Below are 12,104 nucleotides of genomic sequence, written 5' to 3'. Positions count from 1 at the left end.
ATTCATAAGTATGGCTCTACAATACCCAAGATGTACTAGTAAAATTTTTCCCGTAGAGCCATACTGATGAATGAATCATTTCTTGTATCATATTTATGAATGAATTACAATTGTATGTATAATATGATCCACAGTCCAGTAGGTGGGACCTCGCTCTTTCACTGCTGGGGCCTGGGGTTCAATCCTGTCAGGGAACAAAAATACATTCCTCAAGTGTGGCATCGCCAAAAAACAAAACCCCAAAGGCTTATGCATAGGAAAAAATATATACTATACACCAAAATGGGAATAAGATTACAGGGAACTAAGTCTTTCACTGCAAATTTATCTGATAATTTTTTTTTTTTTTTACAATTAACATACTATTTGGGAAAAAAAAATAATTTTAAATAAGAGAAAAGTGACTGGAGGAAGCTCTGTGCACTAGAGAACAGGGGATTTTACATTCACACTGAAAAAATCTAAAAGGCTACAGTAAAATCACAACTCAAGTACAGGATATAATGTGTTTCGTGACAATTCATCTTAAAAGATGCAGAAAGTCTAGTTGATGCCATGCCTGGCACCACTATAGACCGGGTCCCCAGGCCCATGGAAATAAGTGAGCAGGGAGCCACACGAGGAGTAGACCAGTTCCAGCAGACACTGCACTTGAAATCAAGGACAGGGAGAAGCCAGTGAAGGCCACCGGACTGCTGAGCAGCTGCTTAATTAATCCATGCATCCATGAATGAATGGTCATTGAGGATGTTGGTAATGTTGGAAGACTATATTTAATCCACTGAGCTATTGAAACCAAAATGACTTGTGAAATACTAGTCATTTGAAGGAGACTAGAAATAAAGCCCCCCAAAATCTAGAGTCACATGTGTCATTCTCACACATGTATTTCAGCAGACAATCATAGATGTGTTTCAGATATCTGATGGTTCATCTCTTTAAATAATGGGTAAATTTGTTTTCTGTTGTCCTGCAGGCAGAGTTATTAGAAGGTAGAGGGAAGCAAATTTCCATTTAAGATGGAAAAGAACTTGCCTATTTAGTTGACTATTGAAACTGCTGCCTTGCAAAGAAATGAACTTCTGGTCCCCGGAATTGTTTTAACCGGTGTTTTTAAGATGTAAGTTTTGTCCTTATTCAGGTATGGTGAGCAGGGGACTACTGCCAGTGAAAAAAAGATAGTTTGTTACTGTTCCGAAGAGGAGAGGGCACGCCATGCCACACAGGGACCCACAGGTAGGCAGAAGGAGCATGGGGAGGTGTGGGCATCAGCCCGTGTGGTTCCCATGGGCAAGGCAGGGTAAGCACACTCAGGATTGTGTGCTGTGTGTGCTCAGTCGCTCAGTCGTGTCCAACTCTGTGTGACTCTCCAGGCTCCTCTGTCCATGGGATTCTCCAAGCAAGAGTACTGGAGTGGGTTGCCAATTTCCTTCTCCAGAGAATCTTCCTGACCCAGGGATCGAACCTGCATCTCCTGTGTCTCTTGCATTGCAGGTGGATTCTTTACCCACTGAGCCATCGGGGATTGGCTAGTGTGAAGAATTTCAGCAGGCTCTGGGGTATAGGGGCTGTCCCAGCTGTCTGGTACCTGGCCCTGGGGTGAGTAGGACAAGGGAATATTGATTGACATGAATGTAAGAACCAGTTGGGAAAGTGGGGCTCTGGATTGGTTGGCTTGCAAATGAAAGGCAGACTCCTGGGGTGAGTTGTTTGCTGTCTCCAGGAATTAACTAACCCTGGGTGAAGCAGTCCCTCCTCTGACAGTAAGGCTCCAGGAAAGAATCAGGAATACAGAAATAAGAAAATATAATTAATACAGAGGCTAGAGGATTATCCCAGAGACCTCATAAATATGGCTCCTCCTGGGTTAGAGACCAAATGAAATGCTTTCTAAAACTCTGTGATTCCGATTCACTCAGACTATTGCTGAGTCTCCAGACAAGTTAAACTGAAAGCAAGAAAATAGGAGATGTGGAATCTCCAGGGATCATGTAAGGATTCGTCACATTAAAATTTATGTTAATTCTGGAAAGCGGTACTGCTGTGTGCTCAGTTGCTCAGTCAGTCATGTCCAACTGTGACCCCCATGGACTATAACCCTCCACTCTCCTGTGTCCATGGAATTCTCCAGGCAAGAATACTGGAGTGGGTTGCCATTTCCAACTCCAGGAGCTCTTCCTGACCCAGAGATCAAACCTGCGTCTCCTGCGTCTACTGCGTTGGCAGGCAGGTATCTTAGCACTGAGCCACCTGGGAAGCCCACCCCTAACAGTAGAGGCATCCTGTTTGTCTTGGATGATTAAGTGCTTCCATTACTTCTGCCACTCTGAGATCCAGTATCCTCAATAGAATCGGAGAGACTATCAGTGGTGGTATCTTTTACTGACTTACCAAGGGGAGCAACCACAGAGCTCTCCTTTGAGAGAACTGGCAGGGGCTCCACTCATGAAAGCATTCATTCAATGCTTTCGCGAAGCAGATGCGCTCTGGGCCTTGTCATGGAGCAGGACTGAACAGCAATGTGATGAGAACAGTGAAGAAATATTTTGTACCATCTTCTGGGCTCTGTTGACAGTTGAGTAACTTTTCCCTAATATTATGGGCTGTTTAGATGTTGTAGACTTTTTAGAGCATGGCAGAAGATTACAGAAAGATATTAGGATATTTCTTGAATCAAAGCCTCAGGAGGGCCAGATCTTCAGCTGCCTTTATCCATGTCTTTTCTTTTTAAGATTCTGTCATCATTATGCCATGTTTCCCATCCTCAGTCTTGGGTCTCCCCATTCACATTCTAGAAAAACAAGCCAGTTTCTCTTCTGTTTTATCAGTTTTCCTGGAGCCTCCACTGACCAAAGCCAAATTCAGTTTCAGATTCAAAGGCATGCTTTTAACTGGCCTGCTTAGCAAGTATTTTGAAGAGCAAAGAACTTTCACATCAGTTTCCACAAATACATCCAACATCATGCAATAAGCTGGGAACAGTGCTTGGGGAATTACCCAGTGGTATGTATAAACCTGAACAGGCTGTACTCACAAGGAAAAATATGTGATTTATCTAAGCATAGTAAATACTTCAGAGCTTAGATATCAGAAAAGGAATGTCTCATGTAAACAGTAGCAGTGGCTATCCCTATAGCAAAATTTCTAAGCATGAGAATACATCAGATTTTTCTAAAGAACATTTGCTTAGTCATAGAAGAGGGAAAATTTTTGAAAAACATATTGCCCTTTTTTTTCTCATGTCCTTTTCTTTACCATAAAATTACTGTGCACTGAATTTCAAGACCAAGGCCATATCATTAAAGCTGTCGAATTTTGCAAATTCATACCATGACAGTTTGGTGTTCCTCTCCTGGCAGACTTCTCTCTGGCCAGGGATGGAACCCAGGAACGCTGCACTGGCGCACTTAGCCACTGGACCACCACGGAAGTCCCAGCCACACCTTTAAAGGAAAAATGTAGTCTTCCATGCAGTCAGGTGAAACAGAAATGTGCTCTGTCAACTCTGTCTTCACTTTCGCCTACAGAATGTGGGGCCCTTGAAGTGCCTGGCATATATCGTTTTTAAACCAGCTCCGTCATTTCAAAAGCAGATGGTAGGAGTATTTGCCGAGAAGCACATACCTGAAACATTACGTTTTGATCCATGAGCGGTGAAGATTCCGTTTGCCTGTTCTCTTCCACTTGGATTTTGGGCCTTATTCCTGTTGTACCCCCTGATTAATACTTATTTTCTCAGGGTTGTGGTTTCGTGGCTTTTGGATGTCACTTCTTCCCAAGTGACTTGCTCTCCCTGCATCTCTAAGAGGATCCCAGCAACTTATGCCCTTCCTTTTTCCTTTTCCCATCTACTAAGTGGCTCAGACGGTAAAGAATCTACCTGCAACGCAGGAGACCCAGGTTCGATCCCTTGGTCCCGAAGATTCCCTGGAGAAGGAAATAGCAACCCACTCCAGTATTCCTGCCTGGAGAATTTCATAGAGGAGCCTGGTGGGCCACAGTCCTTGGAATTGCAAAGAGTCGGACACGACTGAACAACTGTGACTTAAGTTAACTGCGCTTTAACCTGTTGGTCTTTGAGTCCCTGGATTCCTTTGTTTCAGTCAGTGGAGCTTCCAACCAAATTGGCACACTAACTCCCAAGCAAGCCAACCTGCATGCTAGTCATAGAGTTAACTTGGAAATACTGTTCTAACTTCCAGACCTTTATGAAAATGAAAGTGAGTTAGACACTCCTGTAGATAAACCATCTTTATTTTGATTAGTATTTTGCTGGTATATCCTTTTGCATTCATTTACATATAGCCTTTGCATTTTCCTTATGCTTTAGGTTCATCTCTTGTTAACAGCACATACTTGGATTTTTTAAAAAATCCAATGGTCAGTCAGTCTTTTTCTTAAACTGATTAATTTAGTTCATGTATATTTGCTGTAATTATTTATATATTTGGACCTGCTTCTGTGATCTTAGTATTTTATTTCAGTCTGACTCACTTTTTCTGTACTTCCTGTTAACCCTTTCTTTAATAAGTATATATTCCCCCTGGTGACTCAGATGGTAGAGAATCTGCCTGCCATGTAGGAGACCCAGGATCCATCTCTGGATCAGGAAAATCCCCTGGAGAAGGGAATGGCAACCCGTTCCAGAATTCTTGCCTAGAGAATCCCATGGACAGAGGATCCTGGTGGGCTACAGTCCACGGGAATGCAAAGAGTTGGACACAACTGAGCGACTAACACTTTCACACCCCTAATAAAAGCAAGGCTTTACTATACACTCATATCTCTTCATCTCTAACCCCAGACCTATATTACGTTGCTCTGTGTGTGCATGCTACTTTGCTTCAGTCGTGTTGGACTCTTTTGTGACCTCGTGGACTGTAGCCCACCAGGCTCCTCTGTCCATGGGATTTCCCAGGCAAGAATATTGGAGTGAGTTGCCATTTCCTTCTCCAGGGGATCTTCCCCACCCAGGGACCGAACTCGTGTCTCCTGCAGGTTACACTGGTACATTGGCAGGAGGGTTCTTTACCACTAGCACCACCTGGGAAATCTACATAGTGTTACTACCTACACTTTAATGCCAGTTTATGGGAAATATATATTCTTTTTTTCGGAGAAGGCAATGGCACCCCACTCCAGTACTCTTGCCTGGAAAATCCCATGGATGGAGGAGCCTGGTGGGCTGCAGTCCATGGGGTCGTGAAGAGTCAGACACGACTGAGTGACTTCACTTTCACTTTTCACTTTCATGCATTGGAGAAGGAAATGGCAACCCACTCCAGCGTTCTTGCCTGGAGAATCCCAGGGACGGTAGAGCCTGGTGGGCTGCTGTCTCTGGGGTTGCACAGAGTCGGACACGACTGAAGCAACTTAGCAGCAGCAGCAGCAGCAGCAGCTATTCTTTTAAGTCAAACAAATTTTACCTGTATCTCTTGCAGCACCTACAAGATTTTCTCCCCACTTATTTTAAGCTCTTTGTCCAAAACAGTTTCCAGTGTAGTCTTTTTGTGAAAGAGGCTGGTTCTAATTTCTGTCCCCTCAATATTTTGAAAATACCACTCCACTATTTTCTCTCTCTCTCTCTCTTTTTTTGGGGGGGGCATGTGGGACTTTTCCCTGACAGGGATTGAAACCATGCCCCCTGCAGTGGAAGCTCAGAGTCCTCACCACTGGACTACCAGGGAATTCCCTCCACTATTTTCTTAATCAGTTGTTGCTATTGAAAAATTTGATGCCATCTGACTTCTCTTTTTGAGATATTCTCTTTCCCTCTGCTGTACTTTAGAATTTTCTCTGCTTCTTTGAAATTCTTAATTTTACTGTAAAATATCCTGGTGTGGAATTTTTTCATTATTTCTCCTCTATAACTCTTTCAATCTTTCATCATTTATAAGTTACAAAAAATTATCTCAATTTCTCCTCGAACACTTCTTCCTCTTCATTTTATTTTTCCTCTCTTTCTAGGACTCTTCTCAGTCACATGATAGTATTCAATACTTCTACTTCTATCTTCCAAATAACCTAGCTTTTAAAAAATATTTTATATCTCTTTGTAAAATAAAATTTAAAATATTTTATATCTCTTTCCTCCTTCCTTCTGAAAGATTTCCTTCACCTGGTCTTCCAAGTTGCTAATTTGTTCTGCAGCCCTATCCATTCTGTTATTCATCCACCTGATGTGTTCTTTTCAACTATTATTGATATATTTTTCACATCTAAGATTTCTTATGTTTGTTTTCTTGTTTTTGTTTATATTGCCATATATTCTTTTATCTTTTTTGAAGGACAGTTTTGCTGGATATGGCTTCCCCAGTAGCTCAGATGGTGAAGAATCTGCCTGCGATGCAAAAGACCCATGTTTGATCCCTGGGTCGGGAAGATCCTCTGGAGAATGAAATGAAAACCCACTCTAGTATTCTTGCCTGGAGAATTCCATGGACAGAGGAGCTTGGCAGGCTACAGGCCATGGGGTTCCAAAGAGTCAGACATGATTGATAGACTAACACTACAACTACTACTAATCCAATATGACTGGTGTTTTTAAAAAAGAGGAAATTGGGGGACAGACATGCATACTGAATGAAGACAGTCATCTACAAGCCAAAGAGAAAGGCCTGGAAAAGATCCCTCCCTCAGGGCCCTCTCAGGAAGAACCAACTCCATCTTATTTCAGACTTCTGTCCTCCAGAATTGTGAGATGATACATTTCTGTTGTTTAAACCACCCAGTCTGGGGTTTTTTGTTATAGGAGTCTTAACAAATGGCCTCCCTGGTGGCTCAGTGGTAAAGAATCCACCTGCCAATGCAGGAGACACGTTCGATCCCTGGGAAGATCCCCTGGAGGAGGAAATGGCAACCCACTCCAGTATTCTTGTTTGGGGAATGCCATGGACAGAGAAGCCTGGTAGGCTACTGTCCGTGGTTTCATAAACAGTTGGACATGACTGAGCGACTCAACAACAACAACAGATTAACACAAATCTCAACTTCGGCATGTTTCAACTGTGCAAATACCTTCTTTTAGGGTGCTTCAATTGCCTCACCCGAAAAACAGAGGATAAACCTTCCCTCGCAGGGCTGCTGAGAAGTTTAAACAAGATAAGGCTAAGTGAAGAGCACCCAGTTCCCACACTGGAACAGAGTAAATGCTCGGTAAATATTACTTGAGTCTTTCCTTCTTGAACAAACCAAGTATTTCTTTCAGTTTACCCGACTGTGGTCAGCTCAGCAGCCGGGGGATGCAGCCTGGTACCATCGAAAGAATCCGCTCGAAGCCCTTGGAAAACACAGAAAAAGGCTTTGACAGCTTTGGGCGGCCCCTCTTCACCCTGTGCCTTTGGCCAGGGGTGCCCCTAAGGTTTCTATTTCGCCCTGTGCAGGAAGAAACCTGTTCCGGAGGACGGCCTCTAGGGGGCGCGCTGTCTTCAGAGCTCGAGCCTGGACTGGCCCCTCGAGCGAGGCAAGGTGGCTCTGAGACCTCGCGGAAGGCGCGTCCCCCTTCCTCCCCGCGCAGTTTGCTCTCAGTAACTCCGGGAACCGGAAACCCCCTCATTTTCCAGCCCTTCGATGAGCGCGCACAGATGCCCCGTGTGCTATATCCCTTACTCTGGACAAACCTGTCTCACAGCTAAGTTAATGCTCAGAGAGGTTAAGTAACTGGCCGAAAGTCACGCAGCCAGCGGACTAGAACCCATCTCTTCCCGACTCCAAAAGCAGCAAAACATCTTTGTGGCCCAAGAAGCGCCAAGTGTTCAGTTCTCCAAAGGGAGCCAGGTGACTTGCAGACCTAATCATGGACCCACCAAAAGACCCCAGGGACAAGAGAACCAAAACAGCCTTTATTAACACTGTCCTTTTCTCCTTGGAGCTTGCTGTTGCTTCTGAAGCCCTGTGTCTCTGCCTCTCTCTCTACCTCTCCAGTGGTGATTTTTTTTTTTTTTTTAAGCTGCCCTGACTCATTCTGAAAGTGAAGTCATTGGAGGTTAATTCCTTTTCCTTCTTTTCTCCTCAGATGGTTGATTTTCACAGCCACTCCAAACGAGTGTTCAGGACAGTGTAGGAGCAAATGTTTTAACTGTTTATTGCCTCCACTGAAGGAGTCAGGACACATTAAAAAACAGCAGTAGTGACTGCATGTAATTGATGGCTGATGTCTACACTGCTGGGCAACAGCAGGGTTTTTCCTCTGAGACATAGTCTCCCATGCCAGAAAAAATAACCAGTGTAACATGATGTTCCTTGACACTGAATTTGTACTCCGAGTCTGTCCAGGTGATATTCTCCAGCTCCTTCGGGCAATTGTTCGTTCACCCACCCACCCATCCATCCTGCCAACAGTTGGGAGCCCAAAGCACGCACACCACGGAGCCCTGAACCTTGACGGTATCTGCCTACAGGACCATTGTGATCCAGCAGAGCAGCGCTCACGGGAGAACTGACACCAAGCCCATATTCAGAAAACACTCTTTAATGAAGGCCATGCTCATGCAAAAGATGTCAGTTCTTTCTGGACTTTTTGTTGTCTGGTCTTGTGTCAGTTCTTTTTTTAAGAGTATAGGAGTGGGACTTCCCCGGTGGTTCGGTGGTTAAGAATCGGCCTTGCAGTGCAGGGGACGGAGGTTCAATCCCTGGTTGTGGAACTAAGATCCCACGTCCCACGTGCCTTGGGAGCAACTAAGCCCGTGCACTGTAACTAGAGAGTCTGTGGGCTGCAAAGAAAGATCTATCATGAAGCAAGGAAGATCCCGAGTGATCCAACTAAGACCCAATACAGTCAAATAAATAAACAAATTTTTTTTTTTTTAAAGTATAGGAGTGAAGAGAGGAGCAGCTGGGAGGCTGGAATTCTGTTTCTCTCTGTTACACTCACCAGTCCCAATGTGGTCTTGTGGACAAAGCCCTGGCTTTTTGTGTTTGTAAAGCAAGGAACACAGGCTCCTTTCTAACTCTGCTAGACTCTCATGTCACAGACTGGCATCATCAACTGCCGCAGCCTCCAAACAACTTTAGTATCTCTTCTGCCCACAGCAGAGTTCACAAGCCTAATGCTCTCTGTGTGCAAGAGGTACTGCATCTCAGTGAACCCCTGGAAAACAGACTCCTGGGCCAAGACAGCCTGCCTGCCCCCCATCCTTTACTATGCATTTATTCTGTAGGTTAGTGGACTCAGGGAGGCCAACCTGCCTCGGAGGCCCTCCCCAGGCTCTTGTTCAAACATGCCACCATCAATATCTAAGTAAAAGTGATTGGGTGTCATGGAGAGCAAAGACACTTAGAAGGTGCTTGAAGGTCATAACAGAAGAGCAGAAAGTCTTCAGAACAATCCTGGTGCCTTGGAATCTTGACACATAGACACCAAAATGTCAATTGAAGGGAGGTAGAGGCTGGAGCTCACAGAAGTGAGGTAACTTGCTGAAAAGTGACTAGAACCCAGGGACCTAACTCCTCTGGATTCCAAACTCAGTGCTGTCTCTATCAGGCCACCAACTATGAGTGTGAAATACTGACACTTAGCCAGACCGTTGGAGCTTCCCTGGTGGCTCAGCAGTAAAGAATCTCCTGCAATGCAGGAGACCCCAGTTTGATCCCTGGGTCAGAAAGATCTCCTGGAGGAGGGCATGGCAACCCACCCTAGTATTCTTGCCTGGAGAACCCCCATGGACAGAGGAGCATGGCGGGTTGCAGTCCAGGGAGTCACAAAGAGTTGGACACGACTGAAGCAACTAAGCAGCTGCAGCAGCAGCAGCCAGACTGTTAGAGAGCCACGGATGACACGTCACATGACTCCCATCCCATGGGGCCCTGTGCAGCAATCCTGCATGAAGGCATCTCCAACTTCCTGCTGAGAACTACTGTGGTTTTTACCCACAACTTTACTTCCCACCAAAACCTCCCCAGAACACATTTGCCCTGTGTCACGGGCAGACCTGAACTTTTGATCTCACCAGCAAATTGGCGTCTCCACCCTTGCCTTTCTTGTGCAGAAGACTCCATCTGTGCTTTCCTTTCTCCCAGAAACCTGCCCCTCAAACACACATCCCTTACTCTGTCCTGGTCCTTCCTCTACCAAAATACGGCTCCATCCTCTCTCTCTCCACTGCCCTAATCAAATCACCATGTTCTTTAGTCTGATTTCAACTGACATCTAATCACTGGGAGAGTTTACATTAAAACTCAGGTTGCAGGGCTCCCAACCCTAGAGTTTCTGATTCAGGGGCCCAAGAATGTGCATTTTCATAAGTTTTTGGTGAAGCTGAAGCTCCTGGAGTCCACTCTTTGACAAACTGAGCCTCCTTCCAGTCTTCTCTGTATAGCAGTCCGAGAAGTCTTTGTGTGAAAATCACTCAGTCGTGACCGACTCTTTGAGACCCCATGGAGTATACTGTCTATGGTATTCTCCAGGCCAGAATACTGGAGCGTGTAGCCTTTCCATTCTCCAGGGGATCTTCCCACAACCCAGGGATCGAACCCAGGTCTCCCACATTGTGGGCAGATTCTTTACCAGCTGAGTCACAAGGAAAACCCAAGAATACTGGAGTGGGTAGCCTATCCCTTCTCCAGTGGATCTTCCCGACCCAGGAATCGAACTGGGGTCTCCTGCATTGCAGGTGGATTCTTTAAAAACTGAGCTATGCAAAATCTCATTTGGATCATGTCACTTTCTTTGCTCTGTTAGTCTGGTCAGGCCACTGTAACAAAATACCATAGACTGGGTCACTTATAAACAAAAAAATTATTTCTGACAGTTCTCAAGACTGAGAAATTCAAGAACAATTCTGTGTCTAGTAAAGGCCCACTCTCTTTTCTCTTACCCTCTGTCTTTTCTCTTACTCTCATGTGTGGAAAGGCCAAGGGAGCTCTTTTATAAGGGCTCCAATCCCGTTTAGGATGTTTCAGGTGACTCAGTGGTAAAGAACCTGCCTGCCGATGCAGGAAATTCGGGTTCGATACCTGGGTCAGGAAGATCCCGTGGAGAATGGAATGGCGACCCATTCCAGTATTCTTGCCTGGGAAATCTCATGGACAGAGGAATCTGGCGGGCTACAGTCCATGGGATCACAAAAAGTCGGACATGACTTGGCAACTAAACAACAACAATCCCATTCATGAGAGTGAAGCCTCATCACCTTCTGAGGGCCCCAGCCCTGAATACTGCCACATTAAGGGTTAGGATTTCCACATATGAATCTAGGGGGGACACAAACATTTGGTCTATATAGCACTTGAAACTCCAGTACTTTGGCTGCCTGATGTGAAGAGCTGACTCAATGTAAAAGACCTTGATGCTGGGAAAGATTGAGGGCAGGAGGAGAAGGGGGCAACAGAGGATGAGAGAGTTGGATGGCATCACTGACTCGATGGACACGAGTTTGAGCAAACTCTGGGAGATAGTGAAGGACAGAAAGCCTGGTACACTGCAGCCTATGGGGTCACAAAGAGTCAAACACAAGTTGGCCACTAAACAACAACAAACTGGTCTAAAATCCTTCATGGTTCTCATCACGCTTAGGAGAGGGAATTATGTCTGTATTGTGTCCCTGGCCAGCTGCTGGCACAAGTTCCTTCAGAGTCCATGCCACCAGACTAAACCCCTGGCGCCCTCCAGTTGCCTTCACGTTCAGCCTCCTTGTTCCTTAAGAACTTGAGTACTGAACTCACCATCTTCATCTTCACCAACCCCTTCCGTCACTATTTAGGGAACTTTGGCCTCTATGTTCCTGACCTCCTTACCTCGAGTGGTCTATAACTTTCCACCCTGGTGGACCTTGTCGTCAAATGTAAGTCTCGATTTGAAGCCCCCGCTTCTTGAGCACCTTTTCCTCTCCTTCTCGCTTATTAGTTCTAATGCTCCCATCCCAGCAATTCTCTGACGTCATCAAGGCCCCTGACACTGGCCTTACCATTTTTTCATCCCCGTCATAGCTTAGTTTTTCATGTCCTTCCTGACTCAGCTTTGGGTAAATGGCATATTTTTTAAGAGCACTTCCTCATAAATACCACTAATGCTCGGCTATCCCCTGCTCTATCCCTGTAGCCAAGCAGCCAGAAGAGAACACTAGCTGGGGTGAGTGTTCTCACTTTAATTCCTGGCCACAGACCCC

The 12,104-nt window shown here is 45.3% G+C and overlaps 1 long non-coding RNA gene across 2 annotated transcripts; it reads left to right on the top strand.

Moving 5' to 3' along the window:
• The first annotated feature begins 1,097 nt into the window (after positions 1–1,097).
• On the top strand, positions 1,098–8,497 carry LOC147361471 (uncharacterized). 2 transcript variants are annotated; one of them, XR_015137980.1, is made up of 2 exons: positions 1,098–1,236; positions 6,288–8,497. It is a non-coding gene; the product is annotated as an uncharacterized LOC147361471 (long non-coding RNA). The 2 variants fall into 2 exon arrangements; XR_015137981.1 differs by lacking the exon at positions 1,098–1,236 and adding an exon at positions 1,475–1,599.
• Positions 8,498–12,104: the final 3,607 nt, after the last annotated feature.

This window comes from Bos grunniens, chromosome 12 (assembly GCF_055505025.1).
Source record: "Bos grunniens cultivar Pamir isolate PY7600 chromosome 12, Bosgru_T2T1.0, whole genome shotgun sequence".
Classification (NCBI taxonomy): domain Eukaryota; kingdom Metazoa; phylum Chordata; class Mammalia; order Artiodactyla; family Bovidae; genus Bos; species Bos grunniens.
This window is presented reverse-complemented; position numbering and strand designations above follow the sequence as displayed.